At 31.2% G+C, this 14,066-nt stretch overlaps 1 long non-coding RNA gene across 1 annotated transcript; it reads left to right on the top strand.

Annotated features, from left to right (window-relative positions):
• The first annotated feature begins 3,372 nt into the window (after positions 1-3,372).
• Positions 3,373-6,505, top strand: LOC134706545 (uncharacterized). The gene is made up of 4 exons (XR_010105632.1): positions 3,373-3,498; positions 3,967-4,189; positions 5,157-5,232; positions 6,255-6,505. It is a non-coding gene; the product is annotated as an uncharacterized LOC134706545 (long non-coding RNA).
• The last annotated feature ends 7,561 nt before the right edge of the window (positions 6,506-14,066 follow it).

The raw sequence follows: 14,066 nt of genomic DNA, 5'->3' as shown, positions 1-14,066 counted from the left end.
GGTTGCATTATATGCAGAGACTCAGAGTTAAGATTTAGCCTTCAAGACCACGGTCTTCCGTCTTATAATTAAACTAGAAATGAAATGTACAATATAATATATTCAATATTGATCAAACATTTTAAAACGAATGATGCCTTTGGTATATAATTTAAATGCATCGTAAGCTGTACACGACGTCTTTTAGACATCGTATGGCCATCGCGCCATCATCGTAATCTATCGTGTAGCCTTCTTAATCCATCGTGTAGCCTTCATGATCCATCGTGTAGGCTTCGGCTGAGATATGAAGCTTACATACCCGTCTTCGGTTAACCTTCGTATGTCCATCTTTTGCTTTCGTTTATAATTTGGCACCATCGTATAGACTTCGTTATTCATCGTACTTGCTTCGGTTACTTTTTGGTATTTTAACGAGATCGGGACCAACTTCGTACGAACTTACAATTTTCGCATTCGGGTGTCCATCGTATATAAAAATCGGGACAGTGTGACGTGGGCATAAGGAAAACAGAAAGGGGATAAAATCTCCTAAGTCTAATTTTGCTTGGAAAATAATTCGAGTTTCCCTATTGTATGACAAGCATGATTGTATATCATCATGCATGTTATGAATAAACACATGATTTTATGATACGAAACACCTAACCAGAAGGGTTATGCTTTGATTTCAGTTTAATTGAGGTCTGGAATGTCAGAACTGCTACATCTAGTAGTCCTGTGTTAATTTATGTATCATTGTCTTTTTGTTTAGTTCTTTTGTAATCTATTCTGACATCGGACTCCGACTTCTTTTAAACTGAGTTTTACTGTGCATATTGCTGTGTGTTTTTTTTCTACATTGATTAAAGGTATAAGCGGGAAGTTGAGATTTCACAAAACATGTTTAAACTCGCCGCATGTTTGCGCCTGTCCCTAGTCAAAGCCTCTATAGCCTTTGAAAGACTTATTTTTAATTTTATTTCATCTTCATGTTTCGAAGTTCAGTATGATGTCTACTTTCACATAATTAGTACACATTTTTGTTTAGGGGCCAGCTTAAGTCGTTCTCCCCGTGCGGAATTTTCTCGCTACGTTAAGGACTCATTAGTTGCATTATGTGATTATCTGATATTGGTCGAGTTTTTGTCTCTTTGACACATTCTCCATTTACGTTCTCCATTTTATATTCGTCATCGAATACACTCTCATTTCCTTGTCTTTTTTCAAATACGAATATTTATGTATTATGGAAGTATTAAAGAGCAACAAACAAATGGACAAAATTCAACTTTGAAGAGCTTTGTAAATAAGTATACTTCTATAAATTTATATCTGTTCTATTTATTACATATAACTTCTGTATATCATTGTTTTGACAAAGATTTATCAGAATAAAGATACAATGTATACATATAGCGGACAGAAGCACATGACAAATGTTGTAAACTCCATTCTCATTTAGGTTGGATACATAATAAATCAATTAGTTACATAATTGATAGAACTATTAAATTATATTCGTATTCACTTCAAATTGGTATTACTATAAAAGTATTTTGTAATTGTCTGATGATTGAAACTGAATAGTATATCAATATCTGAACATTTACAATTCGGTATTGTTTTACTACATGCGTATTGCTGTGTGTTTGCTTGGGTTTTTTTTCTACTTTGCCTTGAAGTATAAAAGGGGGTAAGATCTCTTAAAATATGTTTAACCCCGTTGCATTTTTAGCCTGTCTAAGTCAAGAGCGTCTGGCATTTGCTAGTCTTGTATTTATCTTAATTTCAGTTCATTTATATGGTTTTAAGTTATGGCGTCCATTTTCACTGAACCAATAAACATTTTTGTCATAAGAGCCAGCTGAAGCCATCCTCCGGGTGTGGTATTTTATCGTAGTGTTGAAGACCAATTGGTGGCCTTCTGCTGTTATCAGCTCTTTGGTTGAGGCTGTTGGCTCTTTGACACAATCACCATTTTCAATTAGTTTTATTGTATTGTTGTTGTTCATTTACCAGTTAATATAGCTAAGTACGTGTTCAAGGTCTTCATAAATCGACGGTTATATTCTGATTTGTTAAATCTTTCATGACTTTCAACCAACAATAAACAAGTGTATAACAATTGATGATAGATATAATAATGAAAAAGAATAACAAAATATCGACGGAATACAATGGAAAAAACTTCTTCAAAAATAAGATTTGTAAAAATCAAACTGGTCAAATTTGGCAACTAGTTTTATATTCCATTATTTTCCATTGCTGTATAAGCACTGACATTCTTTACCTCACACTTTGGTCGTTGATTAAAACAGGTTGCATTTTAAGTCTGTAAAGAGTTTTTGTATTTTCATTAAGCCATTCAGTTAAACAAAGTGGGTAAATTTTATACAGAGTGGATAAATTTTAAACAGTGGGTAAATTTTAAACAGAGTGGGTAAATTTTAAACAGTGGGTAAATTTTAAACAGAGTGGGTAAATTTTATACAGAGTGGGTATATTTTATAATTATTATACATTATCCATGCCATTGTCATTCACTTTTTAAATGAGCTAAAACTCTAAGATTAATAGTCAGAGTTCCTATACTCTATATTGATAAATAAACAATTCAAAAGAAACCATTTTTTGGGAAAATCAGATTTTGTATGTATTTATTTTGGAAGTCATATAATATAGCTCATATAATTTAATCTATAAACGAATGTATTGTAAAGTAAATTATAAATCTTTAACACTTTCCATTATTTCTATTTCTGCAATATTTTCTCTTTCCTTATGACCAGAACGCTTAGAAATTCAAAGAGGAAATGAAATAAGTTCCAAGAGGAAATCAAATAAGAAATCATGTCCGAAAATTCTAGAAAAGTCGTTGTAGAGTTCACATATAGTTCTTAGAAGTTAGTTAAATTACTACCAGTCCTCTTTAACGTATTTCAAAAAAGAAATGTCTGATATATCAATATGAGGAAAAAGCCAAAAGGACCAACTTATTAAAGCTGTAATAATACGCATTCATTCATAAAGTGGAGTGAAAAACTACAATGTTTCACATTATATAAAAATATTAGGTTTCACACTTTGGTATTTCTGACATTTTAGGTAATAATTAATAATGTATACAATTCTAAATTAATATAATCGATAATCAAGCGTAAACATAGTTCCAAGTTCAATTCGTTTATTAAATATGCAATTATTCTTTAGATCTATAAGTTTGTCATAAGACACTTTCTAAAGAGCATTCATCTTAACATTTCAAATGAAGAAAATCTAAAAACGCGTAAAATCTATAACAGTTAATATTATATAGATATGTTTAGAGAACCAGTTCCGTGTCTAGTGTCACAACTATATGTAAATATTACATGAACTTACATGTACTGTCGATCTATATAATACATGTAAGTGTTTCCTGTGTATATGATGTAAACTTGCAAAATGTAAACCTTGGTAGTATATAAAGACCTACAGAATTATTTCGTACAGATAACTCTCAATTAGATATCTCAGGTGAGTCTTATAACTAAATCATGCGCTATCTTTATCAAACAGAATATTTTCCTATGTTTAAATTTAATTCGCAACGATATTAAAATTAAAAAAAATCTCTAAATTTTGACTTGTCTTTTTTTTTTTATTGTTTAAAACTGCTGACTGTTTGATAATGTCTATAGGAAGCCTATTTTACAGCTTCTTTTTTTTTAATTTGTTAGGTATCTCAATATTTTATCTTATTTTCAAGGAATCTTTATTTCAAGGCATTGAAGTAGGCAAACATAATCCTTAACAATAAAGATTCCTTAAAATATTTTATTCATTGTGTTGTTTAAAAAAAATAATTATTATTTGTTATTATCAATTTTGTTACATTTTGTTATTATTTAAGCGTTCAAGTAAAACTTTCTTCAAAAGATTATCTTTTTTAACACAAATTACATTGTCATATTAAGTGAATATCAAAATATTTCTTAATTCTAGTCACCAAAAACCATCAAAATGAACAAATCCATCATCCTTGTCCTGGTCCCATGCCTTGTTGCTTTCGTCATGGCCCAGCAATACGGATACCAATCCGGATACCAGTCAGGATACCCAGCTTACTACGGGAATCAACTTAATGCTTACACACAACAGACCAGATTGTACAACTATGGAAACTCTGCCACAGCTCAACTCCAAGGAGCCAAACTTCTTAACTACTGTAAGTTTACTTGTTTGACAAAAACGTGCAAAGCTAACTATATTACTAGTATGTTATAAACATACACATATTCATGGATCTACAATCTGTCGATACCTGTAACTTGACATTGCACAAGGTCATGTTTTTCTCTGGCTGTTTATGACGTCTTTACACTAAATCCATTGTATGTTGGATGTGTACGGATTGATAGTTTAGTCTAAGATGCATGATTATTTTATTAGTTATTAGTGGTTCTAAACTAGCTGTCAGATAACTGCGAGTACCCTCAGATCTGTTCATTTAGTGTTTTGTTTGGGATGTATAAGTACCCGGCCACGTCCTCTTGTATTTTTGTCCATCTGATGAGTTAAGCCTTTTTCAACTGATTTGTATAGTTCGTTCTAATGTTGTACTGTTATACCACTGTCCCAGGTTAGGGAGAGGGTTGGGATCCCGCTAACGTGTTTAACCCCGCCACATTATTTATGTATGTGCCTGTCCCAAGCCAGGAGCCTGTAATTCTGTGGTTGTCGTTTGTTTATGTGTTACATTTTTGTTTTTCGTTCATTTTTTACACAAATAAGGCCGTTATTTTTCTCGTTTTACATTATCTTATTGGGGCATGCACTTTTATAGCTGACTATGCGGTATGGGCTTTGCTCATTGTTGAAGACCGTACGGTGACCTATAGTTGTTAATGTCTATGTCATTTTGGTCTTTTGTGGATAGTTGTCTCATTGGCAATCATACCACATCTTTTTTATACCGTTGAAATATAACTACTTCAGTTATAAATCCCACAAATTCTTTTATTTTTCATTATCTCTTTTCCAACTCACAGTTTAAATCTAGTACATCAGATATGAAAAATATTTGAACACTGCAAAAACATTTTATAAATTAATAAGTATAGGAATAGAGCTAATATTTTTAGTCAAGATACAATATAAAACAATAATCATATGACATAATATGCTTGTTTCAGTGTTCGGATTCTTGCTTCTTTTGGACATTACAAACGCCACAGGAAACTCATTGACCAGCAGCTTGGGTTAAACTATGTAAGTATAATTGAATGTGAATTGTCGAACATCCAAATTCTTTTTTTTTTAAATGAACCTACAGGTACATGTTTATTCATGTCTTACCTTATAGTAACGAGATATAACCATTAACAAATGTAACGAGATATAACCATGTATAGAACAGATTAATGAAAAACAAGATGCTTGAAAAATATGAATTAATGTAATATACCAGAACATGTATGTTCCAGAAAACAGCAATCTGTTCTGTACTTAAAATTATATGATGATTTTCACAAGTGACTGTTTGAATACATTTCAGAATCCAGTGTCCTTTTTTAACCTAAACCAATCTCATTTTCATTAATTGTAAAATCGAAATTACGATTAAATAGATGAACTCTTTGGTTCCAACTTTTACGTTATAAAATATCTTTGGGGTTTTATTTTTATGAACAAATCGGTCATCCTTTACGTTATTAACATCTTTGGCGTCACAAAAAGCTTTTTCGGAATTCTTGTGATTATGAGGAGCACATTCAGCAGCGTGAATTTCAATATAGTTACTTTAAGACATACAAAAAACAAAAGAAACTACAGAAACTGCATTAATTGTCCCAATGAAATATGGTCACGTTGTGCTTTTTCATTTATTCGTGTTTGTAATGGCACCCGAAACACTTAACCGTAAACTGGCCAATATCAAAATTACCATATGACCACACTTGCAGTACAAGAAAATGATTTTAGCTGGCAATTATATCGATATTGTTTTTATTTTGTGTTTTTTATCATGAAATATTAACTGTCAAAAGTAAGTTCAAAATCTCACTTACTTTTGTCTACAAACAAATTGCTAGAAATAGCACGTTTTATTCTGTATTTGGAAATAAGTAGAAATATTATTGTATACAACAAATATACAGTTTAAGTTTGATTCTAATAAGTGATAGAGTTAGGGTAATAATAATAATACAATAAACATAATGACAAGTTTTTCTCCTTTTCGGATACTTAGGACTGACAAATTGTTTAAACTTCATTACTGTTTATTTCAGAAGATGATAAATTCATATTCAGCTACAGATTAGACGCTACTTGAGGATAACTTCAGTTTCCTGCTCGACCAGTATAACTAGAAAATATGGCGTTTCATCGTTACAAATTTATGTTTACACAAGTCTTGAGAAGAATAATTTATACTAAATTATAAGTGTGTTTTAACCGATGTGTAGTAATTCATGTTAACATCTTGTACACTTTATTTTAATAAATACTTAAATAAAAAAAAAATAATAATTACTTTTTATGAATATATGGGATATTGGATAGTTTATTATTATGATTCAAATGCAATTTTCAACATTAATAAAACCATAAGTTATCGCAAATCATACGAATTCAATAAATGGCCGTTGTCCTTTAAAAACCAGGAATTCTATGTAATGTGTGGTAGGGACGAGCCCCTTAAATTGGTCATCACTAAATTTTCAGGTTAATGATATATGATAAGGTCGAGATATTGTGATGAAATAGATGCAACATTGGTGGTCAAATTTTAATTTCTAGCATTGTAAGTGAAAAGACGTTGATTCTTTTAACATATTCGATTAATACTCCTGTCGAAAATGTATTAGATATTTCTCAACTCTATTGCCTTTTCCGTGAAATAACGTAACACCTATGAATATTTGGTTTTTAATATAACGAATACACTAACATGTCGGGTTACTTGCTGTCTCAGCTGGTCATCCCAACCACAAAACGATCGACATGCTTCATTCACTCCAGGGGATTATACGGAATACAAATGGGTGTGGATGAGAATAGATTGTAGAATAAACATCAGTAAACCACAACTGATGTGTCTTTTCAACTAAGTATCTAGTAAGAATATTGATGACGCCAAGCATTGGTAAATAAACGCTTATAAACAAACAACCTGCCCACTTTAAAACTATATCTCTTAAAAATTGAAGAACGAGTGTTTGATATATTTTTTTACAAGATTGCATATTACTCATACAATAATAGAATAAGCAATTGACTGAATTGACCACAACAGTAAAGCTGCTAATAATATTATTATTGTTTGACGTAAATTTTACATTGAGGTTCTGAAAAAAGAAATCACCAATTCACCGACATTCTAACTGACTCCATTTTCAGAAAACGACATCTGTAACAAACATAAACTCTTAGCTACCGCTTTACAAGCAGAGCCAAATACAATGAAAGTCCCAACTATCAAGTATTGGCTTCCGAAGCTACACAAAACACCTTACAAATATAGATTTATTTCGTCTTGAAGCCATTGTTCCACTTCTTAATTGTCTAGTCTTCTTACCAGCACACTTGATACAATTAAAAACCTGATAATAAATTCTTCAAATAAGGCCTTCGAAAATAGTGGAATTAATTACTTTTGAAGTGTCAAGAACTCGTTGGAAGTACTTGATAAATTGCATGCTTATATTGGTGATTTTGAATCTGTTCAAAGTTTTGATTTTTCTACCCTGAATACCACATTGCCTCACATTCTCATTAAGAAAAAATGCACACACCTAATTAAATGGGCATTTAAAAAGTCAAAATGTGAATTTATATGTTCAAACTATTTTAGGTCATTTTTTAGTAGCAATAAACAAAAAAACTATGTCAATTTGACATGCTTTGATACTATATATGCCCTTGAATTTTTACTTGATAACATTTTTGTTCGCTTTGGGGATGCCGTATATCGTCAGGTTATCGGAATTCCAATGGGGACTAACTGTGCACCACGTATTGCGGACCTGTTTTTGTATTGATATGAGTTACAATTTATGACAAAAATAAACAAACACCCATCGAAACAACATCTTATACACAAATTTAATAATGACCACTGCCCTTTCCTCGATCTTTATATCTATATCACTAACGGAAAGCTGAATACTAAAATTTATGATAAAAGAGATGATTTTTCATTTCCTATCGTAAATTATCAATTTTTAGATGGTGACGTTCCCTTTTCACCATCTTACGGTGTTTATATATCTCACCTTGTACGATTCGCAGGTATATGTAACAACGTTTTAGATTTTAACGAGAGAAATCTAAGTATTTACTGAAAAATTATTACACCAGGGTTTTCGATATCACAAACTAGTCAAAACATTTACTAAATTTTATCATCGGTATAAGGACATCATTCGTAAATATAGCTCAACATGCAGACTTCTTATAGGTTCAGGTATTTCACATCCAATTTAGTATGGAAATATTCTTTATAATGCACAAAGGTGTCAGTATTCACCTCAAAAACTAACAAAATCTTTGCATAGACTTATTAAGAAGGGATATAGTTACGATACTGTTGTCAGGTCATTAAAGATTGCATATTTTGGCGTTAATATTGATTCACTTATAGGGTATTTGCGTCGGAACTAAACACATTTATTCAAAAACCAGTTGTTCGCATGACACGGGTTATGTTCTTCTCATATATGTTATGATGGTAAGATACTAAACCCCCTAACGGGAAGGATTGTGCCTGATGTTCATATGATGAAATCATAATCTTTCAGTCAGTTTATTTTTTTAAGTCTGGATGTGGTATGTCAGTTTACTACTAGTAGTCTGTTGTTATTTATGTATTATTGTCATTTTGTTTATTTTCTTTGGTTACATCTTCTGACATCAGACTCGGACTTCTCTTGAACTGAATTTTAATGTGCGTATTGTTATGCGTTTACTTTTCTACATTAGCTAGATGTATAGGGGGAGGGTTGAGATCTCACAAACATGTTTAATCCCGCCGCTTTTTTTTCGCCTGTCCCAAGTCAGGAGCCTCTGACCTTTGTTAGTCTTGTATTATTTTAATTTTAGTCTCTTGTGTACAATATGAAAATTAGTATGGCGTTTGATTATCACTGAACTAGTATATATTTGTTGAGGGGCCAGCTGAAGAACGCCTCCAGGTGCGGGAATTTCTCGCTACATTGAAGACCTGTTGGTGACCTTCTGCTGTTGTTTTTTTCTACGGTCTCTTTGACACATTCCCCATTTCCATTCTCAATTTTATTCGTTTTTCAGCGCTCAGTTCCCCCTACATATCCCAACTTTTAAGGTCGTACTAGTGAAATTATGAAGGAGATATGTGCATGTTGTATTAAATTTTAAACTTGACAGGCTTGAGTAGGTAGTTATGGAATCAATTTTTATCTACTCTCAACTTGTTTATTACACAGGTACGTTTGCCAATGTATAATGAATCAAATGGGAAGGTATATTTGATAATTATAAATAAAGATTCTCCCAGGATTCTGTATAGGTCATTTTGGCTAATATCGGTATGCACAATAAGAATGTTTCTCATAGTTTTTGGCAAGAGAAAAAAAGGGATAAAATATTCATCATTCAATAGCTATAACTCCTATCAAGTTGCCAATTTCGGTCATATTGATCTCTGCGTAGATATTGTCATGATGGTTATTTTTCTGTAAACAATACTACTAAGGAGGTATTAAAACAATTTGACCCATTAGTTAGGATGAAGGTATGATGATCTTAAGACACCTAATTAGGTGTCCTAAAGTTAGGACGAAACATGTGATGTAACATAAGTTAAGAGAGCTTCGAAAACACGACTTAGGACAAAGACTTGTCATAAGATAGTCTTAGGACACGTCCTTATCCTAAGATAGCTTCGAGAACACCACCCCTGATCCGGATCTCAAAATGCATCATTTTACGACAATAACTCCTAAAGGAAGCTGTCTTACAGTTTTCATATTAAAAATGATGTAAATTCTTACAGTTAATTTCGGGTCGGATTTTCCTATCCTCGAAAGTTACATTTTTTGAAACAATATAATAAACAACAATAGTTGCGTTAGAAGTATAATTACTATGTTTAGGCGCCTTTGCGGCCATATCGGTTGGCAGGTAGGATCACCAAACATATTATTGAAACTAAATACCATAAGGATGTGACAGCGGACGCCTAGTGATGCCATTAAAAAGCAGTCACTAAACCTTTTGGCCAGGTGAAATAAGTAGATCATTGGATGAAGATAGTGTATCATAGGCATGGACATTTTAAGTTATACAGTATATGCAATTTGTTTCATAATTTAGAATGACAAGTTCTTAGCCATGAGCCATAGTTTTAATTATTAGAGAATAATTCACAATGATGATGATGTGAGATTAAAAGGGCAAATTCGATAATTTACAGAACGTGTTTTCATTGTGTTTACAATATAAGATTGTATATCAAATCAACCGATAATTATGTAAAGGTTGAAATCTACGGAAGCGTATTAGGGACATAGAAAAAATAAAATTGGCAGTGAACTTTTTTTTCAAAGTCGAAATTTTGACATTTCAAATCTTAAAATTTCGACTTTAACCCGAAATTTTAACTTTTCTTATCTTCAAATTTTGACTTTCTAAAATCTTGAAATTTCGACTTTCAAAATAGTAGAAATTTTGACTTTTTTAAAACTCTTAATTTCGATTACCTCATTCACAGTCATTTATATTAGCAAGTGGAGAGCCGTATACATCATAAACTTAATAAGCATATTTTAATAAACTCAACCATTTTAAATAGGTTATTTTAGATAGAAAATCTTGTTCTTGCCGAAGAATAGATAAAATATTTTTCACGTTCAAATACATATTTCAAGTCTGGACTTCAGATATATGTATCAAGACAACCCCGTTAATCCGACACACCTATATTACGACATACTTTTATTCAACAGTCTAATATACAAGGCAAGGGTTAATAGTTGTGTTATAAGAATGCCAACATGTAGAGAATGTTCCAGAAAAAAGAACCAACATTTCAAAATTCCAAAACTAGAAAACTGAGCATTGGTCGTCCTGAATATGCATGGCATTTTTGGCTACTTGATTAATCATTGTTTAAACAAGTCAAAGTCAGTGACTTGCTATTTAGAAACCATACAGGCATTTGTAACTGTGATACTAAATGACCTCAGATCTGACGATCTTATGAAAAGGTTATCAAAAGTACCAGGATTATAAATTTATACGCCAGACGCGCGTTTCGTCTACATAAGACTCATCAGTGACGCTCAGATCAAAATAGTTGAAAAAGCCAAATAAATACAAAGTTGAAGAGCATTGAGGACCCAAAATTCCAAAAAGTTGTGCCAAATACGGCTAAGGTAATGACAGTGTCGTGGAAACTAAAACATGGAATATGGGAGAAAAAAAAATTTCAGTCAACATGCATGTTCTTTCCGAATGAAACTCTTCAATATTAAATGATAATCCATATCTTAATTTAAGAACAAAACAATTTCTGAATATAAATTGCCAAAATGTGTGGAAGACGCTTTAATGATTTGGGTCCATGTCTACCCCTTCTAAAATTGTTATAACTGTGTTTGAATACTAATATGATATTTTGACACTTCAAATCTCGAAATTTTGACTACAACTTGAAATTTTAACTTTTAAAATCCCGAAATGTTGACTTAAACTTGAAATTTTGACTTTATAAAATCTTGAAATTTCGACCTTTTATAAAGTCGAAATGTTGACTCTTTCAAAACTCGAAATTTCGACTTATTTTAAACTCGAAATGTTGACTTTTTTAAAACTAGAAATTTCAACTTATTTTAAACTCGAAATTTCGACTTATTTTAAACTCGAAATTTCTATTTTACCTCAGTATTTATACGTTTGCGTCTATCACATTCACAGTCATTTATATCAACAAGCTTAAGCGGAGAGCCATATACATCATAAACTTGATAAGCATATTTTAATAAACTAAACCATTTTAAAGGGGTTATTTTAGATAGAAAATCTTTTTTTTGCCGAAGAATAAATAAAATATGTGTCACATTCAAATACATATTTCAAGTCTGGATATCAGACATGTGTATCAAGACAACCTCGTTCTTCCGACACACCTATATTACGACATACTTTTATTCAACAGTCTAATATATAAAGACAATGGTTAATAGTTGTGTCATAAGAATGCCACCCGGTACAGTTTAATTAATGTTCCAGAAAAAAAGAACCATCAATTAAAAATTTCCAAACTAGAAAACTGAGCAGCTCATTGGTCGTTCTGAATATGCATGGCTTTTTTGGCAACTTGGTTTACCATTGTTTAAACAAGGCAAAGTCAGTGACTTGCTATTGGGAAACCAAACAGGCCTTTGTACAATTTGGAAATTAGTATGGCGTTCATTATCACTGAACTAGTATATATTTGTTATGGGGCCAGCTGAAGGACGCATCCGGTTGCGGGAATTTCTCGCTACATTAAAGACCTGTTGGTGACCTTCTGCTGTTGTTTTTTCTATGGTCGGATTGTTGTCTCTTTGACACATTACCTATTTCCATTCTCAATTTTACTTTGAAACTGTGATGCTAAATATCATCAGATTGACGATCATATGACAGTGACGCGGAAACTAAAACATGGAATATGGGGGGAAAAAATCTTCTGTCAAAATGCGTGTTCTTTCCGAATGAAACTCTTCAATATTAAATGCTAATCCATATCTTAATTCAAGAACAAAACCAGTTCCTGAATATAAATTGCCAAAATGCGTGGTTGACGCTTTAATAATTTGCGTCCATGTCTACTCCTTCTAAAATTATAATAACTGTATTTGAATACTAACATCAACTTTTTAAACGTACTTAGACAATTACTCAAAATTTCGAGATTTCAAAAGTCAAAATGTTAACTTTAAAATAAAAATTTCGAGATTTTAAAGATGAAATTTTGAGTTCAAAGTCGAAATTTCGAGTTTAAAAGTCAAATTTTGAGTTCAAAGTCGAAATTTCGAGTTTAAAAAGTCAAATTTTGAGTTTAAAATACGTTGAAATGTCGAGTTTGAAATAAGTCGAAATTTCGAGTTTAAAAAAGTCGAAATTTTGAGTTTAAAGTTGAAATTTTGACTTTTTATAAAGTCGAAATTTCGAGTTTTAAAAAGTCAAAATTTCGACTTTATAATAGGTCGAAATTTCAAGATTTAAGAAAGTCAAAATTTTAAGTTGAAGTCAAAATTTCGGGATTTGAAAAGTCAAGATTTCAAGTTCTAGTCAAAATTACGAAATTTGAAATGTCAAAATTTCGACTTTGAAAAAAAACTTCACTGCCAATTTTATTTTTTCTATGTCCCTAATACGCTTCCGTAAAAAACAACTATTTTATTTCTGAACTCTTAATATGTTTCTCAAGAATATTATTTGTTTAGTGATGATTTATAAATAATAATAATTTGTAAACTCTCAAACTGAACATAAAAACAAATCCAAAACGAAGTATTTACAGATTTAAATATGTTGCATTTAATGAAAATTTGAAATTTGATATTTTATTTTTAAAAATTGGCATTCAAGATGCTTCAAAGGATTTTTGCTTTACATTTAATTCTGTAAATGTTTGTTTTTATTTAATGTCGAGATCTATATCAAAATCTTCTCAAATTAAATAATATATTGACGATGTACACCTTCAGGGCATTTAATGAATATGTCAATTCTTAGTTTTATGATTCATTTAACTATAAATTCGGTATTTGTGTTATTTTATTTTTTAATAGTTAAAAAATATGGTAAAATTGCTTCATAAAGACTATCTGCATTGTGCGAATACGTTCAAAGCTCTTTTTATTTCTAATACATTAAATTTGTATGGTATTCTACTCTCGTGGCTTTTTTAATATCAGAAAATCAATGTTTCATAAAAAATTTATAATAAGACTAAAGGTCGTTTCAAAGTTAACCATACTATTTTCCGTCATCTATGTCCAAACATGTTACATGTCTTGAAGTGTGTAACTCTAATTACTTACAATACATTGATTTCTGTGAAATATTGATAC

The sequence above is a fragment of the Mytilus trossulus genome, chromosome 2, assembly GCF_036588685.1.
Source record: "Mytilus trossulus isolate FHL-02 chromosome 2, PNRI_Mtr1.1.1.hap1, whole genome shotgun sequence".
Classification (NCBI taxonomy): domain Eukaryota; kingdom Metazoa; phylum Mollusca; class Bivalvia; order Mytilida; family Mytilidae; genus Mytilus; species Mytilus trossulus.
This window is presented reverse-complemented; position numbering and strand designations above follow the sequence as displayed.